The sequence below is a fragment of the Felis catus genome, chromosome F2, assembly GCF_018350175.1.
Source record: "Felis catus isolate Fca126 chromosome F2, F.catus_Fca126_mat1.0, whole genome shotgun sequence".
NCBI classification, from domain to species: Eukaryota; Metazoa; Chordata; class Mammalia; order Carnivora; family Felidae; genus Felis; species Felis catus.
In genome coordinates this window covers 40,080,090-40,094,312 of record NC_058385.1, presented here as the reverse complement: position 1 = coordinate 40,094,312, position 14,223 = coordinate 40,080,090, and the positions used below count along the sequence as shown (strand labels likewise).

General features: G+C 38.0%; 1 long non-coding RNA gene across 1 annotated transcript in view; it reads left to right on the top strand.

Moving 5' to 3' along the window:
• The window catches only part of LOC109496099, a 175,961-nt gene extending 162,233 nt beyond the window's left edge, over window positions 1-13,728 (top strand). The window contains exons 11-12 of the long non-coding RNA XR_002151936.3: window positions 12,255-12,402; window positions 13,414-13,728. This is a non-coding gene — a long non-coding RNA (uncharacterized LOC109496099). The remainder of the gene's footprint in view (window positions 1-12,254; window positions 12,403-13,413) is intronic.
• Window positions 13,729-14,223: the final 495 nt, after the last annotated feature.

Below are 14,223 nucleotides of genomic sequence, written 5' to 3'. Positions count from 1 at the left end.
AACAGAAACATCTTATTCCTATTTCATACCATCTACCATCTTCTTAACTACTTCTATTGTAATAATTATCATTGTTGTATGGTTTAAATTTTTTTTTTAACGTTTATTTATTTTTGAGACAGAGAGAGACACAGCATGAACGGGGGAGGGGCAGAGAGAGAGGGAGACACAGAATCTGAAGCAGGTTCCAGGCTCTGAGCCATCAGCCCAGAGCCCGACGCGGGGCTCGAACTCGCTGGACCGCGAGATCGTGACCTGGCTGAAGTCGGACGCTTAACCGACTGCGCCACCCAGGCGCCCCTGTTGTATGGTTTTTAACTGTCTGGTTTTAGGGGGTGTTTCCTTGGTAAAAATTAGCAGCATCTACCCATTCGCAATACATATTTCTATTTCTTCATGTTTCTATGTGTGCTCATATTCATCTTTCTTTCTTCACTTGATAGTATGTCCTTGAAATCACTTCTTATCACTTCACAAGATCAGCTTTTAGTTTTGTATAGCTTATTCCATTGTGTGAGTTTTTCCAGTTTATTTAATCCATCTTCCATTAAGAATTTAGGGTATTTGCAATATTTTGCCGTTATACATATTTCTGCAGTGAATAACCATGTGTATGTCTGAGTGTATGTGTTGCCTTGTATTTAAGAGGGATATTCTTATCTTCAAGACCTAGATTTCATTGTTTCCTAGGAGATAATAAAGCTCTCTTACGGGGGTGAAGGGAGAGGAAGGGCTCAGTGGGATTGGATAAGAAGTGAATGGTAAGGCCCTAAAAAGAAGGGTTGATCCCACAAAACTGAAGAAGGGAAAAGGTGCTAGATTAAGTAGTTGCTAGAGTCCTGTACCCAGTTCCACACAGTGCTTCAGAGATGGCAGAGATCATGTAGGATAGACTTGTGGAGGTAATGGAAAGGAGCTGGAAGGGCCCAGGTGTTGAGGGCCTATTGGATTTCCCGATGGCTGAGTAGACTTGGAAGAAGTGGATTCTATGCGCAACAAAGCCACCCTCACTTTCCAAAATGCCATCCAGGTTTGGGCAAGGTTCATTTCATTCGTGGTCATGATAGAAGCAAAGACAGGTTATTCCTAAAATTTCATGACTTTTAAGCATCCAGGACTCTTGTATAATCTTAGGAAAGAAGAGAAACACTCAAAAGCATTTTTGAGATTAAACTTTCTACCGGGCAGGAGAGACAGAAAAATAAAGATACAGGATGTTTCTTTCTGCCTCTGTTGTTGTGAAATAAATCCATTCCTATTCCCTAAATGATTTAGCGTGTGTGTGTGTGTGTGTGTGTGTTTACAGAAATGGTATTGTAAATATTTACTGAATGGTATAACATTTTCTTCTATGACTCGTTTTTCTTATTTAACAAAGTAGAGTGGACATCCTCATTTTTTCAACACCTGCTTGATACTTCACTTTATGGATGTATGCTCTTTTGTTCTTGATAAGGTGCTATTGGGATAAATGAGTACTAAGATATTCAGAGAGTATTAGATATTTGAGAAGCAGAGTTTGCAGCTGATTATCCTGCTCTAAAAAAGTTTTAGCTCTGAGAAAGTTTGCATTCATGTTTTTCATAAGGAAAATAATTATACAGTGTTCTTTGTATTTTTTCAACATTGACAGATGGTAAGTGAACAGCCTGGGAGGAGGAGAAATGACCCAACTTGCTTCTGCAGCATTAGAAAAGATATCAAAGCAAGAGGCAGACACTCCCAGTGCCAAAGACTTTGTTTTCTTTCTCACTCATCTTATTCGAACTGATCACAAATTGCTTTATTGCATTCCACTGTGTCAAAGTAATTCCTTTTTACTTTCACATTGAAAAAAATGTCTTAGCCTACAATAAAATGATTTCCTCAGATCACTTGAGGTTCAGAGTAATCGGTAATGAAAATTGTTCAGAAATCTGTCACAGTCATAACAACACTATATGGAAACACATGATATATCAATGTACTGTTCAATATGAAAAGGCAAAAGAAAATTTCCCAATGAGCATTGTCCTGCGGACTGCAGAAAACACACCAGCATAAGTCAGGACAATTTTTGATGTGATTCCCCCTGACCTGCCCAAATGTGTACCAGGATTGTGATGCTTTACATAATGCCAGATTTAAGTTGCCGGTTGATTAAACAATAATATTGAGAACGTTCTGCATTGCCGATGGAAATTGTTTTGTCCATTTTTTCTTCTTGTTTAGCACGTTTGTGGAACCAGTTAACCTAACAGCCTCGAAGGTAGAAACTCTCCGGCACCCAATTTGCATATGTTCTTGACAAAAATAGGTTTTCTAAAGTGTAGAAAATGGCTTATAAATCATGCAGGGGTGGGCGCAGTGAAGATATACAAAGACGGCATATGGATGATAAATAAACTCATATACTTCACTTCTGTTTTCAAATATCTCAGATATCAAAACGAGAAAGTAAACGTGGGCAATGACAATGATTAAAATGTGTTGTGTAATAGAGGACACAAACTAAAGTCAGAACATTTGAGCTTCGGTTCTCATTTCGGCATTAACTATGAGACTATGGGCAAGTCACTTTCAGCAATGTTATTTGACAAAAAGTATAGGTGCGAGGGAGTATTAGACTAGATGACTAAGTCCTAATGATTATTTTTGCTTCTTCTGGAAACAAGCTTAGCACAAAAGTAACGTGTGTTTAAAATAACGTAGCATGATTTAGCATTCCAAAATTTCTGCAATATTATGGAGTTGTTTTTTATTTGTTGATGGCATGTTCTGGGTAACAGAATATATTTAATTCCATAGTAGAGGTGATTAAACCAATAATATTCATAAACTTTAATTTTTCCTCGAAGAACAGTATGTATACTATACATATATAACTATAATCCAGACCCTCTGAATATTTATTTTACTCACAAATATTTACTTAGTGCATACTAGAAATGGACTAATATGTAGTGAGTATTTACTATGATAGGAAGTTTGAAAGCAAGGATTCTGGAATCAGAAATGTCTGAGTTTTAATCCTGACTGCAATTTCTTAGCTGTGACTTTGGACAACTCTTACGACATTTGGGTGGCAGAGAGAAGTTTGTGAGGAAAGCCTCAATTTTCTGAAGGTGAAACATATCTACTTAAACACTTTCAGTGATCCCATTTCTGGTGCCACTGTGCTATAAAATATTTATGAACCTGGAGTATAATGAAAATTATTAAGTAAAATGTCATTTATAATAGTCAGAATGTATATTAAGCTTATCTTATAAATTATATACGACGATGGCAGAAAAGGGCATTAGCCAGTGTGATGAGTATACACTGTGGACTAAGATGGTCCTTAGAAAGAAAAGATGTTTGAAATACTAAGTAAAAACCACTTCTCAAGGTAGGAAATCTTAAGCACTGAGTGAGGGATTTGGAGGCTCTGTTAATAGTTGACGGACAGACAGCCCATTCAACCCAAGATCCTATTGATACAAGAGTCCAACATATATTACACTCATTTTAGCAAATGGAAACCCTGAACAGCCACCTAAAGAGATAGCAGCTTCTAAGAGGCTCTGCTCCTGGAGATGTTACGGGAAGCATTCTGACTTCACAGTTCTGCCTAGGAATCCTGGATAGCTGCTCAGATTGTTTTCATTGAATGTGTGATCTATGAGGGTCCCTGTCCTTCAAGCCAAAGATCAGCAGAAAAGCCAGGCACCTCTTCCCTCCAGTTCTCTTTTTGTTTTCTCTGGATAAATAAAAATGGGACAAATAATCTTTTAAAACTAAACCTGTGATTTTTTTTTAGTTCCTGGGTAGTTTTGAGGTAAAAAAATAATAATAATCTCTTGAATATAGCAAATTAAAATCCAACAAATGATTTAATTTTATGTTGATGTGTGAAATGGGTCTCCTGCATGGGGTTGTTGCATGAATTAAATGAAATAATAGATGGGGTTGTTGCATGAATTAAATGAAATAATAGATGAGCAACTAAGATATAACTTAGTTACCTTGAGACCAGTCTCTATTTTGTCATATGTTCAAGAGGAAAATAAATATGAATCCACACAAAATCTCTGAAAAATCATGAATATATTCTCTGAGAATCTCTTGAAAGCACTTTGGAGGAGTTTAGACAGAAAAAAAAATCATCTTTCTTTTTCTTCCCAATGTCAAAACCCCATAGGGCAGCTGCCCTAATCTTTCATAATTCTCCTTAAACACCCTTCTTTAAACTACTCTTTCTTTCCTTCACCTTGGTTCTTTTCTCTTTTTCCCCACACCTGCTGTGGTCCACTTATTATCATTTAAAGCAATCTGATCTTGGTTCCCTCCAATTGAGCTCCAATTGAATAGTCTTTTCCAAGTGATTTCCTCCAATAATGTAATAATAACATATATAATCTTATACAACATATATATGCTAATGACCACCAAATGACCATATTCAACAAGCATCTACAGCATCTGGTAATCACTACAGACTCATATCCAACTACCAGCTTAGGTGGTCTCTCCAAATAACATGCCAAAAATGTAACCCTTGATTCCTGTCATCCCAAATGTTTTTTCTCTTCCATTTTCCCCTGTATCAACAAATTGCATCATCATCCATCCACTTTCTTGAAGGGAAAAGTTGACTTTTCCTTTCTCTTAACCCATACATTGAGACTCTCAGGAAAGTCTTTCATTTTTAACTCAAAACATGTCACAAATGTACTCACTTCCAACATCCTAATCCAGACATAATCACCTCTCAGATGGTCTACTGTAACAAACCACACACTGAACTCATGATTATTGGCACTCAACCGTGACCTTTTAAAACAGAAGTCAGAGATTTTTTTTTTATTTACATCATGAAGTTCTTCTGCCTGAAACTCTCTAATGGTTTCCATTGCAATTTGGAGCAAACCCCAAATTCCTGCAGCCCATAAAGCCTTACAACACCTGGTTCCTACCTCCTACCCTTCCAACCTCATTGCATAGCAATCCTCCGTCACTACCCCTCAGACATTTTAGCTTTCCTTTTGTTCTGGACTCTTCTTACTAGTTCCAAATGACTGTCTTCTTTCATCCAGGGTTAAGCTCAAATAGCACTTCCAATAAGAGCTCTCTCTTACCACATTATCTGTATATTCAAATATATATGTATACATATATATACACATATATGTGTGTGTATATATATACACACACACATATATATATGTGTGTGTGTATATATACACACACACATATATGTGTATGTGTGTGTATATATATATATATATATATATTTGTTCACTTTCTCTCTTCGTTTAGTCTTGCATATGTCTTGTTTGAGGGTAAATGCCCGGAGGACAGGGACCATATTTTTCATATCTATAGCTATAATTCCACAGCCGAGGACACTTTGTGGCAAAATAGACATTTAATAGTTGATAGTTGAGTGATTGACTGGATGAAGGACTTTAGTTTTTCTTTCTTTCTTTCTTTTTTTTTTTTAAGTAGACTTCATGCCCAATGTGAAGCCCAACACAGGGCTTGAACTCGTGACCCTGAGTTAAGACCTGAGCTGAGATCAAAACGCAGATGCTTAAACAACTGAGCCGCCCAGGTACCCCTAATTTTTTTTTTACTATTGTCACTCACTTCCACAGTGAATTGTTACAGGGTCTCTAAGGATACCCAGGGTTTCCTCTAGAAAACCTTTCTTCCCTATCTCCTGCTGCAATGAGAGAGATATTTGGATATGCTTAGGCACAATGTGGTCTCAACTGCATTGTGTTTATCAAAGTTTCTTCTACAGCATCTTGAAGCCAAGGAATTATAAAATGTTTTGGGGAGCAAATCCAGAAGCTTCAGTCTTAATATTCCCAGCATTCTTCATGGTCTATGTCTACAATGAGAGAAGGAAGATGGGTGCCCCCGAACTATTTCCCTTATGTGTGCACCGTTTGCCAGAAGTGAACTAATCAGTGAGCGTCACCAACCCCCAAGCACCCGAACATTCTGAATTTGTTAGTGAATTGCATAATGCATCCTGGGACCTCTAAAGCACCAAATAATCAATGCCTGTATTTGTACGGGAATTCCATTTGGGACCAAATCTGGGACAATGAAAGCAAAAAAAGGTATCAGGTCATTCTCTTTCCTCTCGCATTACCTTCTTCATATTACTGCCATCCTTTCCCCAACTCCTGCAACAGCCTCTTAACCTGGACTCCCTGTATCCCTTCTTGCCCACATCAACTTCTTGTACACCTTATGCAATGATCTTTTCAGGCCTGAAATGTAATCACGTCTCTTACTTGCTTAAACATTTTAATTATTTCTCCATTGTTAGGAGTTAAGATAAAGACCAAAATCCCTAATAAGGCCTTTGAGCAGGATGATCGTGTCCCTTCCTTGGCACACTGGACTGCATTTAGGATTGAAAGGGTATGTTATTATTAATTACACTGGACAGCAGGCGTCAGCGGGACTGTCTTAGACTCACGGGAGCATATGTCATTCTACTCTAAGCCTCTGCATTTGTTTGTGCCCGCCTCTCCCTCCAGCTTCATGTCTCACCTTACTTGCTCTTGCTCTTTACCCTTAGCCACCCTCACCTTGTCCAAATTTAAAATACTGTGCCATTTCAGCTGCAAAAACACTTTTCTCTCTGCTTGGACTATTCTTGCATCTTCAGCCGTGCCCTTCTCTTTGCATAGTTAATTACTTTTCTCAAGTGAAACCCTCCTCTAATATCATGTGTCAGCTAATGATCGTTTCCTCAGCAAACCTCACCCTGCCTGCCTCATTTATCTCCTTCCTCCATTCCGCACTCACGGTGCCAGACACCTCACTGAAAATGTACTTACGCTCCTCTAAAGTTTACATTTACTGATGCGGTTGTTTTATCAAGTTTGCCCCCCTACCCCCACCCCACCAGACTATGGGAGCAACAGAAGGCATGGCGTTATTGTATTGCTGCCTCTAGAAAAGTGCCTGAATCTCTGTATGCAGAAAGTGCCTGACACATCATGATGCCTGCTTAATTATGAGTTGAGTAAATGAATTAATACTGTCCTTACATTCACAGAATTTACACAGGGGATCGAAGGTATATCTCTATAGTACGTCAATAGGAATGATCATTACATGTTGTGATTTTTTAGAGTATATTTTTCTTTCCCTTCTAAAAAATGCTGAAGAAATCTCAGGTGCTTACCTGTATCTCTGATGAAACCACTTAAATTTCTCCTTCTCTTAGAAGCAAAAATGGAGGAGAATGAATGTCTTGGTCGTATAAGATGAGGTGACCAGCATGGGAATTAAAGACTCATGGTTCAATGCCTGTATTCCACGTTCACAAAATGAATAGTCTATAGTGTATCCAATATTTTAATTTCAGACACATTCACAATCAATACTGATCATCACAGTCTAGTCAATTGTTCAGTGATCCGTGTCGATCGCGATGACAGCTGAAATTCATTGATTGGGTATGTCCAACACCGGCAGAGTTGCCGCTGGGAGAAGTATTCTCCGGGAAGCAAGGCCGGGCCTCCACCAACCTGTAAGGTAACCGGCAGTTGTCACACAAGGGCCGGCTGTTCTTGTACCCTCAGACAATTCCTCCAGTTGTGCCAAAGTGCCAAGTGCCAAATTCTCTAGATGCCCCCCCAACACTTACCAAAACTTACTCTCTGAAAATTATCGGTTATATGTATTTGTAGGGAGAATTTTAACTTCAGTTACAGAAACTTCAGAATTTTAAGCATCATCTCTTAATATGTTAAAGGAATATTATGGGATTTGACATGGGACTTAGGGGCCATCCTAAGCACCTTAAGAATAAAACCTATTGAGGGCTGTGATAAAGAATTAGTCTCACTCTCCAGGAAAGGTTACTCTACATTAGTAATTTCACAGTCAAATTTAGAATACTGCTTCCATTCCTTCTTAAGATTTCAAGAATCTCTTAGTTTAAAGTTTTGTTTTCTCTGTAAGGAAGAATGGGTAAGTGTAATGTGAAACTTAGCATCAAATAGTGGCCAACTAATATTGTTTTCAGCGCAAGATCTTACAAAAGAGAATTTCAAGAAAATCTTCAATTGACACAGAAATAGTTCGTTAATAGTTTAATGATTATCATGCCTAAATTGTTCCCTCTTGGAATTGGTTACACTCAAACTATGTGCAGTCAATCTTAGTATAAGAGTATAAGAGAGAGAGGGAAGGAGGGAGAGAAAGAGAGAGAGAGAGAGAGAGAATGAGAGACCAGATAAACATTTTATCACCCCCTTCCTTCATCTTATAGTGTGCATATGCACACACACACTAACACACACTGCCGGGTCTATCACATTAACTTTAAGTCTTGTTCTCCCTTGTAACTCAGAGGAAAAGATAATTAGCTAGGTAGAGATTGATAGGAAAGAAAACATGAAAGTTCTATCATACTTTATCATAGCAAATAGCAGCTATCAAAAATGTCTGCAAACAGGGAAGTTTTATTGAGAAAACATAATTTGTATTTTTTAGACTTTTGAGATCCCTATCAAAGCCCTACAGAGAGTCTTTAATTTTATGGTCAGTACATTTTCTCATGTTAAGTGTGGAAAGAACATAATATATATAGCATGAAGACCCTGCAATATTAGGATATTGGTTATGAAGAAAAGGAAAAGGAACATAATATGCTTCATCCTATGAAATACAATGAGAGTTCAAAGACAAAATCAGTAAAACAGTGCAGTGAACGAGAAGGACATGGAAGAGGCAAGAAAGCAAATTGAAAGCCAATTTATGAAATGAAAGAGAAAAGCAAAGACATGAAAGAGAGAAAGAGAAAGAAATAAAGAAAGGAAAAAGAAAGAAAGAAAGAAAGAAAGAAAGAAAGAAAGAAAGAAAGAAAAAAACAAATTGATTCATTTTACAAAAAAATTCAATTTACTAGCTAACTTTTAGGATCATGACAGTGACTACAAAGGAAAAAGGCAAAGGGAACAAAGCAATAACAGTAGATTTGAAAGATATGATGAGAAAAGAGACTTCAATATAATCTATCATTGATAACCTCGGAATAAATAGCCCAGCAGAGCATAAAAATTATACAAAGTTAGAACGAAAGACAATTCCCTGAGATGAAGAGATGCATTGAATCTACACAGTGAGAACTCCTCTGTATCTCAGGAACTCTGAAAAATCACACAGAACTACATCCTGGTTAATTAAAATGAATGAAGAATATAGGGAAATAATGTTGTAAATATCCATAAAAAATCATGAACTAAGTGGGGGTAGGGGGGTGGAGGGGGAGATCAGACTGATTTTGAATTTCCCCACAACAGTCAGTGTTAGACTGTGAGGGAGCAATGTTTAAACAGTTTGAGGAAAAATAAAGTATGACCAAAGAATACTAGCCAAGACATAATCTAAGTATAAAGGCAATAGGTAGAGATTCTGTAATGAACATGGCCTCAGCAAAAGAGAAACAGTGATCTCCTCTTGAAAAAAAAATCGGAAGAAACCTACATATATTTAAATCACACAAAAGAAAAAAATTTTAAAAAGAACCCATAAATGTCAAAACTGGCTAAAGAACTGTAACTTTAGGGGCACCTGGGTGGCTCATTCGGTTAAGTGTCTGACTTAGGCTCAGGTCATGGTCCCACAGTTTGTGGGTTCAAGCCCTGCGTCGGGCTCTGTGCTGACAACTCAGAGCCTGGAGCCTGCTTCAGATTCTGTGTCTCCCTCTCTCTCTGCCTCTCTCCTGCTCATGCTCTGTCTCTCTCTCCCAAAAAGTAAACATTAAAAAAGAAAAGAGCTATAACTTCATAATTATTAGACTAAAGTATAAATTATTAAAATAATTCCTAATAATTATCTATAACAATATATAATATATAATTATTAAAGTTATTAAAAGTGTAAAATTATTAGTATCAAAATAATACTCCAACTATCCCAAATCAGAAAGTGGTGAAGGGGGGAGAAAGTCTAAGACTGTTAGCTTCACATATGTCATAGGAAGCAGCTAAAATGTGATGTGCAAGTAAAAAGAATTATCCTCATAGCTTGATGATTTTCATAATCTTCTTTTTTGAAAGCATATAAGGACTTCTGAAAAGTAGTTTTCCTTGTGATTAACATTTTTATTTAAATTTAAGCATTACTTTAATAGTCACTTTAGCTTCACTTTTTCAATTTAATCATGTAAAATTAATTTTAATAATTCTTTTAAATTTGAGAGACAGAGAGAGCACATGTGCAAATAAGGGAGGGACAGAGCGACAGAGAGAGAATCTTAAGCAGGATCCATGCTCAGTGTGGACAACGTGGGGGTCCATCTCGTGACCCTGGAATCACGACCTGAGCTGAAATCAAGAGTCGGATGCTCAACAGACTGAGCCACCCAGACTCCCCTAATTTTAATAATTAACAAAAAAAAATTTAATGTTTATTTTTGAGAGAGAGAGAAAGAGGGAGAAAGAAAGAGAGAGAGAAAGAGAGAGAGCATGAATAGTGGAGGGGCAGAGAGAGGGAGACCCAGAATCTGAGGCAGGCTCCAGGCTCTGAGCTGTCGGCACAGAGCCCGAGGCGGGGCTGGAACTCACAAACTGTGAGATCATGACCTGAGCTGAAGTCAGACACTTAACTGACTGAGCCACCCAGGTGCCCCAGGCATCCCTAATTTTAATAATTTTTTAATTTAAAAGTAGCATATATAATTCCATCGCATGTAACAAAAATATTTTTTTCTAATTTTCCATTCTTCCTTTGGTCCATATGATCATCCAATGTTAACAATCATTATTTCGGGGTAGTGATATTGTTTTGTGTAATTGTCTACAATTCGTGGTTAACAAATTTGTGATTTAGAGTACTGATTTGAATTATTAATAGTAAACATGTATTTGTTTTTAAATTGCAATCAAGTTATTAATCTAGAATAATAAAAAATCAAGTAAAATGTCTCAGTAATTTATTAGTTGGCCTACTTTCATTTTTAGGAGATCAGAGTACATTTTTCTACTTCTCTTATTTCTTCATTTTTTTTTTTTACTTCTGGCATAATGTTCATGGATAGAGAAGTCTGTTGAAATTTTTCTCTGCCAAAGATTAGTCTAATAATTGGTAATTCTTACATTCACACTGTTTCTCATATTTATATGGAGTTCATTCTCTCATAATTCTCATTTCCATTTCTTTTTTGTTGCTCTATGGGTACAAAATTGGGCCATCCATGGGCTGAGAACCAGGAGCAACAGTATCCACATGGACAGGAGTCAACTGCCCACCTTGAACAGCTCTAAGACTTCTCTCTAGTCTGCACCCAACATTGTAAATAACACACATATTCATCAACAGTGTATTGAATAAAACAATTATGGTCTACTTGTACAATGGGTCTTATACATCACATAGAATAAGCTATTATTAGTTGCTATAGCACAAATAAATCTTTCAAACAAAATATTGAAATAAAGAAGCCAGTCACTATATGTATATATGTATGTGTGTGTGTGTGTGTGTGTGTGTGTATATAAAATGTGATTCCGGGGCACCTGGGTGGCTCAGTCGGTTAAGCGGCCGACTTCAGCTCAGGTCATGATCTCGCGGTCAGTGAGTTCAAGCCCCGCATCGGGCTCTGTGCTGACAGCTCAGAGCCTGGAGCCTGTTTCAGATTCTGTGTCTCCCTCTCTCTGACCCTCCCTCGTTCATGCTCTGTCTCTCTCTGTCTCAAAAATAAATAAACGTTAAAAAAAAAAACAAAAAACAAAATGTGATTCCATTTTTATGAAGTTCAAAAATGGGCAAAACTAATTTATAGTTTTGGGAGTTAGATTCGTGGTCACTCTTTAAGAGAATTAGTGACTGGAGATGAGGGGGGCTACTAGAGGCCAGTAATACTTTGTTTCTCTGTGACAAAGGTTATACGTTACGTAGGTGTGGTTACACAGGTGTGTATTCACTTTGTGAAAAACTCATTGAACTAAATACCCATGATTTGGTTGCTTTTCTGTATGTATGTTATACTGGAGTAAAAAGTTTGCTAAAAAATGTTTTTGTTCCAAAATTATTTATTGCATAGCCCATCATTTCCCCATTACTATGTATTGCCAACTCAAGAGAGAGTGGGAGGGTCAACCAGCATGGCTGGCTGCAAATAACAACTGAGGAACGGCTACCTGGGGAGCCACCCTCTGAGAGGAACCAGGCTCATCCTGACTAGTGGCTCCTGCCTCCCTATCACGCCAGTAGCATCAGGAGCACAGGTTCATGTCTGATCTTTTCATGAATTGCAGGTGCTCTTTTTCTCCTTCTGCTTCCTGACACGTGATGACTACATCTGCAAGCGTTGGAGTCGGACATCCTAAGCCTGAGCCCAGACTTTGCCACTTGCCAGCGTGTTGGAGCTAGATTAACCTTCTTTAACCCTCAGCTCTCTCATCGGTAATTTGAGAAATAGTAGTTTCTTAATGAAATAATTATTGTGAGCATGAATGAGATAATGCGCATCAAGCACTTAGCACTGTGCCTATGCACAGCAAACTCTGATAAAGATTAGAGATGATGATGATGATGATGATGGTGATGAATCTTCCACTTCCCTTGATGTCTTCTTACATTCTCTTTCTCCCTGGACTGGAACATCATCTATCTAGATTCTCCTCTATCCACTTTCCTTGTTTTCACACTCCTTCCACCATGCTATAGACCAAAGTAGATGGTGGCAGAGTGCCTAGATACTTTTATGATCTCCAAGAGTGTTCTCAAAAGCTATCACGCACATTGAATAGAGGCAATAGCTTGATCCAAAATGAGACAGTCTTGTGTTCTCACACAATTGAGCTAAGCCTTAAAACCTCCATAGTACGTAGCACAGCATTCTGTAATTAGACCAGGTGTTTAATAAAATGTTTTTGACAAAGATGGAGAGAAGAGTCCACCCACTTCACATGTGTGCCTGGGGGGGCTGGGATACAATGTGTTTACAAATGCCCCCCCACAGGTGCATGGCTCTATGAGATGGCTCATGAGACTGGTGGTATGGTGTGTGTTATTTATCACCTGTGTTGTTTACTCTTTAGTCTTTAGTTTGCGAACCTCCTTTAGTTATGAAGCTTCATGATTAAATAGAAAGACCTTTTTTCGTGTGTGCGTGGTGGGGATACCCATTAAAAAGCTGCTTTCTCTTTGTAAGTGATGTTTATCTGTTGATTGAATATAACCTATTTATTGAGTTATTTTACATAGAATCTCACCTATCAATGCGTAGATTAACATGTCATTAAGTCATTCAAAGATTCAAAAAATTATGTAAATTTCCTGGTACGAAGTAGTTGCTCAGAAATGGTGGATTTCTGTCAGGGCAGATTAGAGTGTTTACCTGTAGGTGCGTACTATGTGCTGAGAAAAGAAAGGAAGGAACGCTGAGAATATTCTGTCTTCTTTCTCTTTCAGAGCTGGAGAATGGCCTCAGGTTGGAGGTGGAAAAGACTGGAATGTGGTTTTATGCCAGGCTGTGAGCTATACAAGCCACTTCACCAGGAAACCATTTCCAAGCCACATACCACTAGTAATTAATGCTGTAGTCGTGACACTTCCGTAAGTGGGTTACAGATTGTTGCTGTGGTGTGTACAAAGCTTATTGGATAAATGTCTTTAGGAAAGGGGAAGGCATTAGTCTCTTGGTGATCAATAGGATAATAAATTGTGTTTTGTTTCTGTACCTGGATTTAACGTTTACCTTTCAAATAAACGCTAGCTTGCTCATTGCTTCTCTGGTTTTCAAGGCGTATAGTCTCTTGAAACACTTACAGTCACTGTCTCCACAGTCAGCAAATCCCTCGCTTCTCTTCTGGGTAGACAGTCACACAAGTGAACAGGACAGAAGATTAAAGCAACTAAAAGCGAAAACAGATGATGTAGGGGGTAAGTACGGAGCAGAGCTTTGATAATCTACTCATCAGGCAGCACGTGAATCCCAAATAGAACCAGATTTTCTAATAGGAGCGCCTTCTTCCCCCCCATCAAAAACACACTGCGTGCTTCCCTCTAATGTGCTAAGGCCTTTGTGACATTCTTTTGGAGACATTTTCCCTTTATCACACTGTCAATAATTTATGAAATGTTTCTGACTAACCAGTACTTACGAGTGAATACAAATAATGTTTCGAGTTAATAGCAACTTAACTACTTTCTATTCTATTCAGCTTTCCCCAATTCAAATATGATCAGGACTTAAGATTCTGCAAGAGCCATAGCAACAGG